The sequence below is a fragment of the Physeter macrocephalus genome, chromosome 5, assembly GCF_002837175.3.
Source record: "Physeter macrocephalus isolate SW-GA chromosome 5, ASM283717v5, whole genome shotgun sequence".
NCBI classification, from domain to species: Eukaryota; Metazoa; Chordata; class Mammalia; order Artiodactyla; family Physeteridae; genus Physeter; species Physeter macrocephalus.
Genome location: NC_041218.1, coordinates 22,183,755 through 22,197,053, shown reverse-complemented (window position 1 = coordinate 22,197,053; position 13,299 = coordinate 22,183,755). Strand labels below are relative to the sequence as shown.

Here is a 13,299-nt window from a genome sequence, read left to right as displayed (position 1 = left end):
GTCCGGAGCCTGTGCTCTGCAACGGGAGAGGCCACAACAGAGGGAGGCCCGCATACCACAAAAAAAAAAAAAAAAAAAAAAAAAAGGAAGGATTGGCTAGTGGAGCTACTGCTTTAACTGTATGCTGTATGAAACGATCAAACGTAACTTGTATTCAGCAGACTCAACTTTCTAAAACTTATAGCACGCAAAAGAAAGAGGGTGAACAAAACTACTAAGGCAAAGGAAGATGGCACCAAGGTTACAGGCGTATGGCATCCATCCACTCAGTAATAATCCTATTGTGGCCGTACACCTGTCTTTCCAAGTAGCCTCAACCAGATAACAATTGAAGACATTAAGCCTTGCAGGGCTGATCGAAGCTCGTGTCGGGTCCAGAGATAAAGAACTGTAACTGCAATGTTGCTCTGATTTCTTGGAGGACAGTTAGTAGATATCCTTCCCTTCACAATTCCTCCTGACCTAGGCAAAAACTGCCCTCATTCCTGTCATCTTTCTCAGAAATACAGAAAAGCAGTTCTGTCGGCCACTTACATGCAGCACCAAACAAGTCAACTTACTCCTTATCCACACAGAGCATAACATGCACAGAATCCCAGCAATAGCTGCCCTTCAGGTCCTAAAGAGCTGGAAATAAAGATCAAAACTAATATAGAGTCGTTTGGGTACATAGTGATGCTATTACCTACCATCTGTAGTTTTACCTAGTCTGTAGTTCAGTTGAGCCTGTTTTCTTGACATCATTATTAAAAACTGTGTGCCGGGGCTTCCCTGGTGGCGCAGTGGTTGAGGGTCCGCCTGCCGATGCAGGGGACACGGGTTCGTGCCCTGGTCCGGGAAGATCCCACATGCCGCAGAGCGGCTGGGCCCGTGAGCCATGGCCGCTGAGCCTGTGCGTCCGGAGCCTGTGCTCCGCAACGGGAGAGGCCACAACAGTGAGAGGCCCACGTACCGCAAAAAAAAAAACCCAAAAAACAAAACTGTGTGCCATAAGAGTGCATGGTCAGAGAGGCCATTGCTAATGTAACCTGGACTACCCCCAATGGCTGCTGGCAAAGCCTCTGCTGAGATTTCTCACCATGATTCCATGGTGTTTTTCATGATGAGCAAGTGAGAGACTTCTGGACCTCCTCTTCCACCAGCCATGGCGACTAACCATCTAGAAGTCCACAAGCCACTTAAACTCTAAGCTCCCTTTTTAATTTACTTAAAAAAATTTTTTTATTGGTGTATAATTGATTTACAATGTTGTTTAATTTCTGCTGTACAGCAAAGTGACTCAGTTATACATATATTCTTTTTCATATTTTTCCATTATGGTTTATCACAGGATATTGAATATAGTTCCCTGTGCTATACAGGATGTTTTTGTTTATCCATCCTATATATTGGGTTGGCCAAAAAGTTTGTTCGCGTTTTTCATAACACCTTACGGAAAACCCCGAACAAACTTTTTGACCAAACCAATAGTTTGCATCTGCTAATCCCACACTCCCAATCCTTCCCCCACTCCCCGCTTTGGCAACCACAAGTCTGTTCTCTGTATTTGTTTTTGTTTCATAGATGTGTTCATCTGTGTTGTATTTTAGACTTCACATATAAGTGGTATCATATGGTATATGTCTTTCTCTTTCTTCACTTAGTATGATAATCTCTAGGTCCATCCATGTTGCTGCAAATAAAGCCCCTTGACCTCTCTGAACGGAATTCAGACTAACGCTTGGACTCCAGATTTTTTGGTTTCCTGATAAATAGTGCATTGAAAACTATTTCATTAACTCTTTAAAAGGCCTTGAAATGTCACCTTTGAAATATACTACATTTAAGCCTTACAGCTTTGAAAAATCAGAATGTTGGGTGACCTCAGAGGTGATCTGAGCCAGGGGTTCTAAACTTGGGGGTTAATATCCTTGGAGGCTTCTTGGAAGGCCCTCAGACACCTGTGACCCTTCTAAAATACACTCAATTTTGTGTGTTTGTGCATGTGTACTATTTTTCTTCTAAGGGAGAGGGGCCACAGCTGTCATTAGAGCCTTAAAAAAGGACCTCGATGGGACCACCTTTTAAAATTTTTTTATAAATTTATTTATTTATTTTTGGCTGCATGGGGTCTTTGCTGCTGTGTGCAGGCTTTCTCTAGTTGCGGTGCGTGGGCTTCTCATTGCAGTGACTTCTCTTGTTGCGGAGCACGGGCTCTAGGCACATGGGCTTCAGTAGTTGTGGCTCGCAGGCTCTAGAGCGCAGCCTGAGTACTTGTGGCGCACGGGCTTAGCTGCTCCGTGGCATGTGGGATCTTCCCGGACCAGGGATCGAACCCATGTCCCCTGCATTGGCAGGCGGATTCTTAACCACTGCGCCACCAGGGAAGTCCTGGGACCACCTTGTTTTAGAGATGAGAAAATGTGGTTCCTTAAAATGGTAAGATAGCTGGAAGTAGACCTAGGCCACTTGGCTTTGAGCTCTTTGCACGATATTATACAATTTTCCTTAAAAAACTTATAGACGTTCAAGTTAAACACAGTGAACTCATGGGCTTGTTGACTTCCTTCTGCAATCCCACTAATATGATGATAAAGGGTAAAATAAGTATGAAGCAACAAGGACAAAGAGAATGTGAGAGTAGACAGCAGCCCGTGAGGCTGTCAACAAAATCTTAGAGAAGGGACAGATTTGTGGTAAGGAAACTTAGGCCGAAACCTAAGACCCCAGAGAAGAAAGCCCGCAAGAAGCAGTCTGATTCCTGTGCAAATCGGGGGGAAAGTCGGAGGTGCAGCCAGCCGCCTCTGAAGACGGGGACCGAAAACCGGTCTCACTGGGAGTCTGGGTAAGGGCTCAGTTAAACTCCAGTCTTCTCTCCCGTCCTCCCCAACACAAATTCCATTCTCTGGAGGAGCTCTGGACTTAGGAATCTCAGGCACAGCCAAGGGAGAATTAGGTGCCTTACTACAAAGAGGGTTAGATTTAAGTCCACCTTGTGAACAGTGAGCTTTCCTCATTGTTCAGCTTCCAGCCGTTTTCTTTTCTTTTTTTTTTTTTTTTGTGGTATGTGGGCCTCCCTCTGCTGCGGCCTCTCCCGTTGCGGAGCACAGGCTCCGGACGCGCAGGCTCAGCGGCCATGGCTCACGGGCCCAGCCGCTCCGCGGCATGTGGGATTCTCCCAGACCGGGGCGCGAACCCGGCTCCCCTGCATCGGCAGGCGGACGCGCAACCACTGCGCCACCAGGGAAGCCCCCCAGCCATTTTCTTTAGTTCAGCTTCCAGAACCTGGCAGCCAGGCTTACAATATACCTCCGGCTGGGTTGTCTACTACTGTCAGTCAACTCACGGCCATCACCATGCCTGTCTATGGCTGGGAACCACGCTTCCCAGAACCCCTTTCCCGGCAGGATTCCAGGCTCAATCTGCCAGTGAGAGGTAAGTGCGTAAGATTCGGGCGGCTGAGTGGAGAGAACGCCATCGTTCCAATGGTCAGCTGTGGCGGGTTCATGGACCCCTCCCCACAAGCTCCCATTTCGCGGCCTCTTTTGGTAGATGCTGTGGCTTCTTGGAATTTCCTGGTACCTCCAGCTTCTCCCACCCCAGTGCTGCGGGCTCAAGTCTTCAGTGACAATTTCACTAATTCTCTAGCCGCAGCTTTCAAACCCTTCCCTTCCTCAGCCGCCTCCTCCCACATTTGTGAAGGCCCGAATGCCTTAATTTATTCTAGTGAAACCTACGGTGATTCTGTTTGACCCAGTCTAACTGATAGACCCCCAGCAGGAGAATGACGGGCTCGTTTCTGAGGAAATTGACCAGACCAAGAGAGGAAAAAAAAAAAACACCCCAAACTTTATAAATAACGACACTGGGAATCCTCAGTGAAGCAGCTGACTGACTGTCCTTCCAATCACCTTATATTAGTTTTCTACCGCTGCTGTTACAAATTATTACAAACTTAGTGGCTTAAAACAACACGAATTTATGACCATACCATTCTGGAGGCCAGAAGTCTGATACAGGTCTCACTGGGGTAAAAGCAGTGTCAGTAGGGCTGCGTTCCCTTCTGGAAGCTCTAGCAGAGATTCTCTTTCCTCGCCTTTTCCAGCTTCTAGAGGCTGACTGTATTCCTGGCTCTATGGCTTCCTTCCTCCACCTTCAAAACTCGCAACGTGGCATCTCTCTGACCTTTCTTCCGTAGTCACGGCTCTCTCCGACCACAGCTGAGAAAGGTTCTCTGCTTTTAAGAACTCGTGTGATTAGATTGATCCCACCTGGGAAATGCAGGCTACTCTCCCCATCTCAAGGGATTGAGGTTTTTTTTTTTTGTTTGTTTTTTGTTTTTTTTTTTTGTGGTATGCAGGCCTCCCTCTGCTGCGGCCTCTCCTGTTGCGGAGCACAGGCTCCGGACGCGCAGGCCCAGCGGCCACGGCTCACGGGCCCAGCCGCTCCGCGGCACGTGGGATCCTCCCAGACCGGGGCGCGAACCCGGCCCCCCTGCATCGGCAGGCGGACGCGCAACCACTGCGCCACCAGGGAAGCCCCCGGGATTGAGTTTTTTAAGTAGGGTGTATAAATGAGGACATCACGTGACTTAGGAGAAAATAACAAGCACAGCGAAGCTTTGGATAGATCCTAAAAAGCTATTAAGTGAGATAGGATTTTTCAGATCTTCTTGGCGACCTACCAAAAACCCAAATAAACAAACCACTAAAAAGTAACAACAGAAACAAATTTGAACTCTGAAAATAATGCACACATGAGACCCCAAGTCTTAGTGGCCAAGGTTTGCTTCTTGGCTTGTCTCTTAAGGATCAAGCTCTTCTTTGTGGCCAGAATGACTTACCTGATTTTCAGTAATTGACTATTGAATAAAACAGACAATAGAAGATGTTGCAGAGGGACGGGATGCCAAAGAACGAGAAATAAATATGATTGGGAAAAAAAGGAGCAGAATACAGTGTAACCTCATTCACAAGCCGTCACTTCCCAGAACTCTGAATTCATTAAGTTTTCCACACTTCTCTACTCTGAAAGTGTAGAACCTGAATCTCAACTGCAAAGTCCCTTTTGCCATGTGAGGTAACGTTTCCACAGGTTCTGGGGTTTAGGATGTGTACATCTTTGGAAGGTCATTATCCTTCCTATCACCCACCCTAAGATGAGCCCACCAGTTGGGAAGACCTGCCAATGTATAGAGAGTTTCTAACAGTTTTAAGATCCCCATCCTTAAATATGAACAGATAGTCAAGGATCACAGGACATCTGAGCAAGCCTCCAACATGAAAGACAAAACCAAAAATTAAAACACACAGAACCTGAATAAACACCGACAATGCAGGGAGCAGAAACCTTTAAAAAGGGGGAAGGGGAGTACCTATTTAACATCTTCAGAGGCATCTGTGAATCCTCAAAATAGGAACAAAAGGCTACAAAAATACAGACAAAAACTCTCAGATATTAAACACGTTAGCAGAAATAAGAGTTCTGTATTAAGTTTTGAAAATACAGGTGGGAATTTTCCCGGAAAGTAGAACAAGATCAAAAAGATAGGAAACTGAAAAGGAAAAAAAAATAGGAAAAATCACAGGGTTAGTCCAGGAGGTCCAGTATAGGAAAATAACAGTTCTAGAAAGAATAGTGGAAGAATAGGAAATTACCTAAGAAATAACAGAAATATTTTTGAGAGTTGAAAGAATAAACCTCCAGTATGAAAGGGATATAAATACCTGGTCAAATAAATGAACAAAACCTCTATCATACATAGGATGAAATTTAAACAACACAAGGGAGAAACAGAATCTCCTGAAAACTTCCAGAGAAAAGGAGCCAGAAATCAGCATTGTATCAGGCTACTCAGCAACACGGGGGGCTAGAAAACAAACGTCTGTTTTCCAATCAGGAATTCCAGTCAAATTATCAAAAAAATATGAGTAAAATGAAAAGCCTCAAAAAATTACCTCCTGGTCATCCTTTCTTAGGAAACTACTGAAGGATGGGCACAAAAAAAAAAGGGTGGGGAGAGGATGAGAGTTAAAAGTAAAGCAAGAAACATCCTGTGATCCAGGGTGGAGAATCCAACCCAGGAGAAAAGATAGAGAATTTCCAGGATGGTAATGGAATTAAGTCCTGGGATGATGGCTGGGAACCATGCCCAGAGAGCAGCCAGTCCAGATCACTGCAGGAGGATACACAGCTCTGAGAAAACAATGCTGAGACGGTCTTATGGTTCTAGAGTAAAGACTGGTAAATAATTAAGGATAAAGAAAATTAAGCAAATTAAAATGAGGAAATTATTATTTCAGAAATTTCAGAATTAAAGTTTAAAAGGAAATGTAAAACTATGTGGCTATGCTGTCAACAGTATTTATATAATTATCAACACTAATTTTTGATTTAACCAAAAATCGTGCTGTAACTAAATTGTGACAGTAAATGGAGTAGTATACCTCAGTGGTGATGTTAGAGCTAAATCCTCATTTCCCATAGTAGAAAAAGTAAAAAAAAAAAAAAGCCAAAATGAAGAAGTATCAATAGGAGCATTTTAGATGGAGGGAAAAAATCAGAAGAAACAGATTGGGCTATTTAAATGCAGGAAGATAATCAGAAGAAACAAAATGGGCTGAACTTCCCCAGTGGCACAGTGGTTAAGAATCTGCCTGCCAATGCAGGGGACACGGGTTCAAGCCCTGGTCCGGGAAGATCCCACATGCTGTGGAGCAACTAAGCCTGTGAGCCACAACTACTGAGCCCGCGCCCTAGAGCCCACGAGCCACAACTACTGAGCCCACGTGCCACACAACTACTGAAGCCCGCATGCTCTAGGGCCCATGTGCCACAACTACTGAGCCCGTGTGCTGTAACTGCTGAAGCCCATGCGCCTAGAGCCCATGCTCTGCAACAAGAGAAGCCACCGCAATGAGAAGCTGGCGCACTGCAACAAAGAGTAGCCCCAGCTCGCCACAGCTAGAGAAAGCCTGCGCACAGCAATGAAGACCCAACGCAGCCAAAAAATAAAAAATAAATAAAATGTAACTCTTTAAAAACAAAAGAAACAAATGGGCTGAAAGTGGTTGCTTGTGGGAGGGCAGAGGATGGCTCATTGTTATTGTGGGACTAGCACCATCTGACTTGATAGTCTATGGACAGGTATGCCATTGATAGAAATAAAAATGTAAATGTAAAGAACAACAAGCCAAATGCCCATCAAACTGATGGCAAATAAACAAAATGTGGTCTACCCATACAGTGGAATGTGATTCAGCCACAAAAGCAATGAAGTACAGAAACTGCTACAACATGGAAGAGCCTTGAAAACATTATGCCAATTGAGTGGAGCCAGGCGTACATATTTTGCGAATCCATTTGGATCAATGCCCAGAATAGGCAAATCCACGGAAAGCAGACCAGTGGCAGAGGGGCACTGAGGCGTGCCTACTTAATGGCTACGGAGTTTCTTTTGGGGGTGATGAAAATGTTCTTGAACTAGATAGTGGTGAAGGCTGCACAACGTCGTGAATGTACAAAAAGCCACTGAATTGTACACTTTAAGTGGTTAAAATGGTGAGCTTTATGTTAGGTGACTTGTAACAGTAATAAAATATAAAGAATACTGGATTCTGTCTATAGAGTATACAGATTTTATTTTATTTTTGGCTAAATGTGAGTTGTTTACAAAGTCTCTACAACATATTTCTACATTCTTCTGGCTTTAGTAAGCATAGGATGATGAATATGATTGAAGCCTTCGATGATTTATGGTTTCCACGGTTTCTGAGGATCAGTCATCATCCTGCATAGCCAAGATTATACTTTAGGCACATTAGACAGAAATGAATTATGTACTAACCTCGAAATATAATATTAGAAATATTTATGCATGCAGTTCTTCAGTAAACTTAACAGCTTGCTTTCTTGTCATCTGACACTTTCAGAGTAGAGAAGTGTGGAAAACTTAATGAATTCAGAGTTCTGGGAAGTGACGGCTTGTGAATGAGGTTACACTGTATTCTGCTCCTTTTTTTCCCAATCATATTTATTTCTCGTTCTTTGGCATCCCGTCCTTCTGCAACATCTTCTATTGTCTGTTTTATTCAATAGTCAATTGCTGAAAATCAGGTAAGTCATTCTGGCCACAAAGAAGAGCTTGATCCTTAAGAGACAAGCCAAGAAGCAAACCTTGGCCACTAAGACTTGGGGTCTCATGTGTGCATTATTTTCAGAGTTCAAATTTGTTTCTGTTGTTACTTTTTAGTGGTTTGTTTATTTGGGTTTTTGGTAGGTCGCCAAGAAGATCTGAAAAATCCTATCTCACTTAATAGCTTTTTAGGATCTATCCAAAGCTTCGCTGTGCTTGTTATTTTCTCCTAAGTCACGTGATGTCCTCATTTATACACCCTACTTAAAAAACTCAACCACAAGAGTGTATGTAAAAATGGGATGTCTTTTCTCCTTTAAGCAACATCACTCATTCTTTCCTAAAAGTTTTACTTTTATGTGGACTGTTCTTTAAGAATCACTTGGAACAATGCTGCAAAATAATGCAGCTAAATGTTTAAGCAATTAGAGAGTGGTTAGTTTTATTAAACTTTGTACACAGAGTTTTGTTTGCAAAATGTTTACAGCTACTAAGTGGTTGTAGTGCATGACTAATTTGTGGTAAAATTCTAGTAATATAAATTCATTCCAAAGAAAAACCTAGAAAGACCAAGTGACTTGCCAGGATCACACTGCACAGGAATGAAGAAAAATGCAGATTAGTACTTTTAGTTGAATAGTTGCCATTTAAATAGTTACAAGCAAATTAGGTATTTGCATATTATATAAATAAAAATTAATTTATACCAACATCATAAGGCAAAAGAACCATTTGTGAATCTTGTAGTATTTGACATGCTTATTAATAAATGAAAACTTTAAAAGTTTTAGTTTATTAAAATATTATTCCTTTTTATAAGAGTGTATTTTATTTTTTTAAAGTATTTGTGACTTGTTAGGGCCTTATCATTTATTACTTGGAGCCACTCCCACCTCTCCCCTCAGTAACTTCACATAATAGTTTTCAGTTAAGTTAATGTAATGGTTATTTTTCCAAATAATTATAAAGAAGATCCCTGATTAAAGACTTTGGTAATATTCCTTTCTCATCTATGGGTAGGTCTCCCAAATTTTAGCAAACACATATATATTTCATCTCTCTTTCTCTACACATACACAAACACAAACACAAAGAGTTATCAGGTGTGATATCTATTAGGCTATTACAAATATGACCCCAATCCTGGAATAGAAAAAAAGACCTTAGTGGAAAAACTAGTGAGATGTGAATCAAGTCTGAAATTTAGTTAACAATAAGGTACCAATGTTGGTTTGTTAGTATTGACAATGTACCATGATTACACACAATATAACAGAGAGTGAGAGATAGAAAACTTCTTTGTACACCTTTTCTTTAAAGTTATTCCAATAAAAAGTTTATCTAAAAAGTTAGATACTGTAAGCAGAAAGTTTGAGTCTAGACATGAGTACTATGAGTTGTATAGTTATCTACTGCTGCATAACAAATAACCCCAAAATGTAGTGGCTTAAAACAACAAACATGTATTATGTCACAATTTCTGTGGGTCAGGAATCTGGGCATATTTTAACTGGGTCCTCTGGCTCAGGGTCTCTCATAGGCTACAGTCAAGGGTTTGGCTGCAGCTGCAGTCACCCCCAGGCTGGTTGCAGGGGGATTCATTTTCAAGTTCACTCACGTGGCTCTTGGAAGGCCTCGGGTCCTCATGAGCTACTGTCTGAAGACATCAATTCCTTGCCAGATGTGCCTCTCCACTGGGCAGATCCCAACGTGGCAGGTGTCTTTCCTTAGAGAGAGAGAGACAGACAGCACATGCAAAAACATGAAAGAATCACAGTCCATTTGTAACCTAATCTCAAAAGACACATCCACTTCTGCTGCATTTTATCTGGAAGAAGCAAGTCACTAGGTCCAGCCCACGTTCAAGGGGAGGGGACTACACAGGTCATGAATGCCCACAGGTCCACCTAGGCAGGGGTGAGACCCACGAAAGGTGGAGAGGGAGCAAAGTCACGTGTCAGTAGAAGAATAACTGGACTAAACACAACAGCTGGACTAAAGGTTAAGAGGTGGGGCAAGAAAGCCACCTAGGAGGCTACTGAGGGTGCAGAGAAAGGAGTGGATTTTGAAGAAGTTAAGACAGAAGAGAGGCAAGGCTTGGAGAGTGTGGGTGAGGCCTCGGCAGGGGAGGCAGTCAGCTTTAACCACGGCGAGAGCTGGTTTTGGGCAATGAAAATGAGCACAGCTTTGGCATTATAATTGAAAGAGGTTTAGAACAGCAGGTTGAGCTATCTAGTACCCTCTGGAGGCAAGGTTCAAGTACAGCTGCCCCATAGCCTGATTTGAGTAAGGCGTCCTTTGTGGAAGAAGGTTGCGGGGGAAGTGGCTGCTTGGTCCTGACTTGACCAGTTGAAGAGTCATGCTAATTATCTTCCAAATACCCGTGTGCGTGTGTGACTTATTGGGTGGCCAAGTCTGGTAAAGCTGTCTAAACGAACAAGTGATCCTTTCTTTTAAAACTTAAAGATTTTGTATGAAAAAACTAGAAATATGGAAACAAGGAGTTGTGAAAAATATCTGTGGCTGGAGCTCTAGGTGGGGAAAGTCATCACGTAGCAGGTGTATCTGGAAACAGGGGAGTAAGTAAGGTTACTCAGGAAAAACAGAGCAAGTAAGAAAGCAAAAGACAGAGTTCTGGGGAAATAATGACCACAGGACGGAAAAGGAAGCGAAATGGTCGTCTCACTTGATTTGCGTGGCAGACAGAAATTCCAAGTCCTAGCCCTGAGGTGAAAGGACTTTCCCGGACAAATTATATAAGTAGGAGTGGGGAGAGGCAGGGTGGGTGTGGGAAGGGTAGGGAGGTGGAGGCCTGAGCTTTGGGAAGCAGGGCGAGCTGTCACCTGACGTCAGGCTGCGGAGCTGCTCCAGGCCGGAGGGAAAGTGGAAGGACAAGGCCTGGACTTTCCAAAGGTGCGCCTTCCATGCAGCAGGATGGCACGTGGAGACAGCTGGTGGCGTGCAAGGCTGACCTTCGGCTAAATCAGTACCTGGGGCAGAAAGAAGCGGCAGAGGAGCCCTGGGAGGTGGGCGGCTGAGACAGCTGCCTCCCGCGCCTTTTCAGCCCCCTGCTCGGACCTAGAAAACCCGGCGTTGTTTTCGGTCTAACAACTTCCCTTCCAGAGTAAGAAGGTAAAATTTAGGAAAGTAGTTCAAGTGTGAGCTGGGGCCTTCTTCACCTTGCTTTCCAAACCGAATGGAAACGCTAACTTTGTCGTGTCCTGGACACAGAAACCTAGTCATCCGTGCCATGTTCCCTCCCGCGCCTTGTCAGATTTAGCTTCCAGCCCACCTGAGCCTGGCACTGCCTGTAAGAAAAGGGCCTGGCGGACCACGGGATCCACTCTACTCCACGGAGGCAGGGGAGCGTCTGAAGGTGAGGTCTACAAGCTCCTCACTGGGGGCGGGATATACTCCCGCTCTACGCCTTTCAAGTGACCCGAGGCATCGACTTCACCCACTTTTTCCTAGGTATCCAGCATCAAAACAAATATCCCCACAAATTCTGTGGAATTCCTCTAAAATACAACCATTAGCAATGTGCTAATAATTACCCATTTATTAGCATTAAAAACACATGTAATTCAAGGAAATGAAACTCAAAAACTGAAAGAAGAAAAACCACCTTGGTATTTCTGTTTTCTTGTTTCTTCTTCACGGCCCTAAAGGTCACCAATACGTTTTCTCCTCTTCATCAGCGGCACGGTGCTCTTCCCCAATCATTATAACCGATTTCAGATGGTGCTAGAAAATTATATTGACTCTGAACACCAAAAGAAATCAGTCATCCTCTAAGGGGTCACAGGAGGATGCGAGGGTTGGGAAGGGCCCAAAGATTAATAAATCTGCCATACACTCAGCCTTTTAACCCATGCACGACGGAGTCTGTATTACAGGAAAAGTACTATAGAAGGTTTATTGTACAAATGAGTGTGAGGTTCTAGCAGTGAGACGTCGCATAATTAGCCTGTTGTTTGTAACACCACTGCTCACCGCTGGCGGCGGGGAGCTGGGGGGGTGGGGGGACGGCGGGGAGGATGGCTCAGCTGCAGCAGCAGTGCCAGGTGGGCTCTCCTCACCGGCTGGTCTTTGCTTTCAAAGTCTTCAGGGCTGGTCCCATTCGTTCCTTTTGCCGCTGGCAGCGCAGCTGGTCTCCCCCAAGAACACTGATTTCAAATGGTGCTAGACAATCACTATTTAAATCTAAACCACCATGTGAAACCAGCTTCCTGAAGAAGCTTTAGGATCTGTTCTTCCTTCAGAGTGCTCTCTTACCATAAATAAGACAACCTAGAAAGGAAAAAGTTGAAGCTCCGCTGTGAGGTATTTACTTTGTGGTCTAAATCGAGCTTTAGCAAATCTCTGTGCACGTGCTGCTCTCACCAAATCTGATGCGGGGTGTGTGTGTGTGTGTGTGTGACTCTTTATTCTTGAGCTACCAAATCTGAAGCGGGGCGTGTGTGTGTGTGTGTGTGCACGTGTGCGTGCCCGTGACTCTTTATTCTTGAGCTGCCCAAAGATTCGGTTTTATCATTTAGAGGCAACGGCACACGTCAACTCCTTCACTCCTGGTGGGAGGTCCAGGGAAATCCTTTCCTTGGGGAAAAGATCGGCCAGACCTGATCCAGGGGTCAGAGTGCCCAGGTGCAGGATAAGTCAAAGTGCTACAACATACATGTAAATGGTACCAAGTAAGCAGGCGCTCTGGTACGAGTTCAAGAAAACGCTTCCCTAAACCTGGTGCTTTCGTTTGAAGATAATTTTGTTTGATTCAAAGGATGACTATGATTTGGGGGTCTAAGGAGGACAATGGAATAGCTCAGAGGCAAAGTAATATACTGAAGCTAATGAGATCCTAATGTTTTTTCCAGAATGGAATTCCTTAGATTGCACCTATGAGTAAAGGATTTTTGTTGGCTTTACTTAAGATTCTGCTCCCCTCCACTCACTGCACTCCCAGTTCTCCTTAAATTATTTTTTGCTGCAGTTCTTTTCTCCTTCCCATCATGGTTCTTGATATCATTTTATTAGGAAGCCTACTGCCGTTCCCTTCAGGGTTCTAGGGATTCAAGAAGATACTGACTGTATCTGGGACACCTAACTGAAGAGATGTGCATTCTTTTTTAAAAATGGTTATGAAAAATTCCACACATACATTAACTTTTTTTTTTTTTTTTTTTTTTTTT

At 43.9% G+C, this 13,299-nt stretch overlaps 1 long non-coding RNA gene across 1 annotated transcript in view; it reads right to left on the bottom strand.

Moving 5' to 3' along the window:
* LOC102991851 (uncharacterized) overlaps positions 1 to 13,299 on the bottom strand; it is a 286,698-nt gene that overhangs the window by 68,738 nt on the left and 204,661 nt on the right. The window contains exon 15 of the long non-coding RNA XR_008617318.1: positions 9,732 to 9,839. This is a non-coding gene — a long non-coding RNA (uncharacterized lncRNA). The remainder of the gene's footprint in view (positions 1 to 9,731; positions 9,840 to 13,299) is intronic.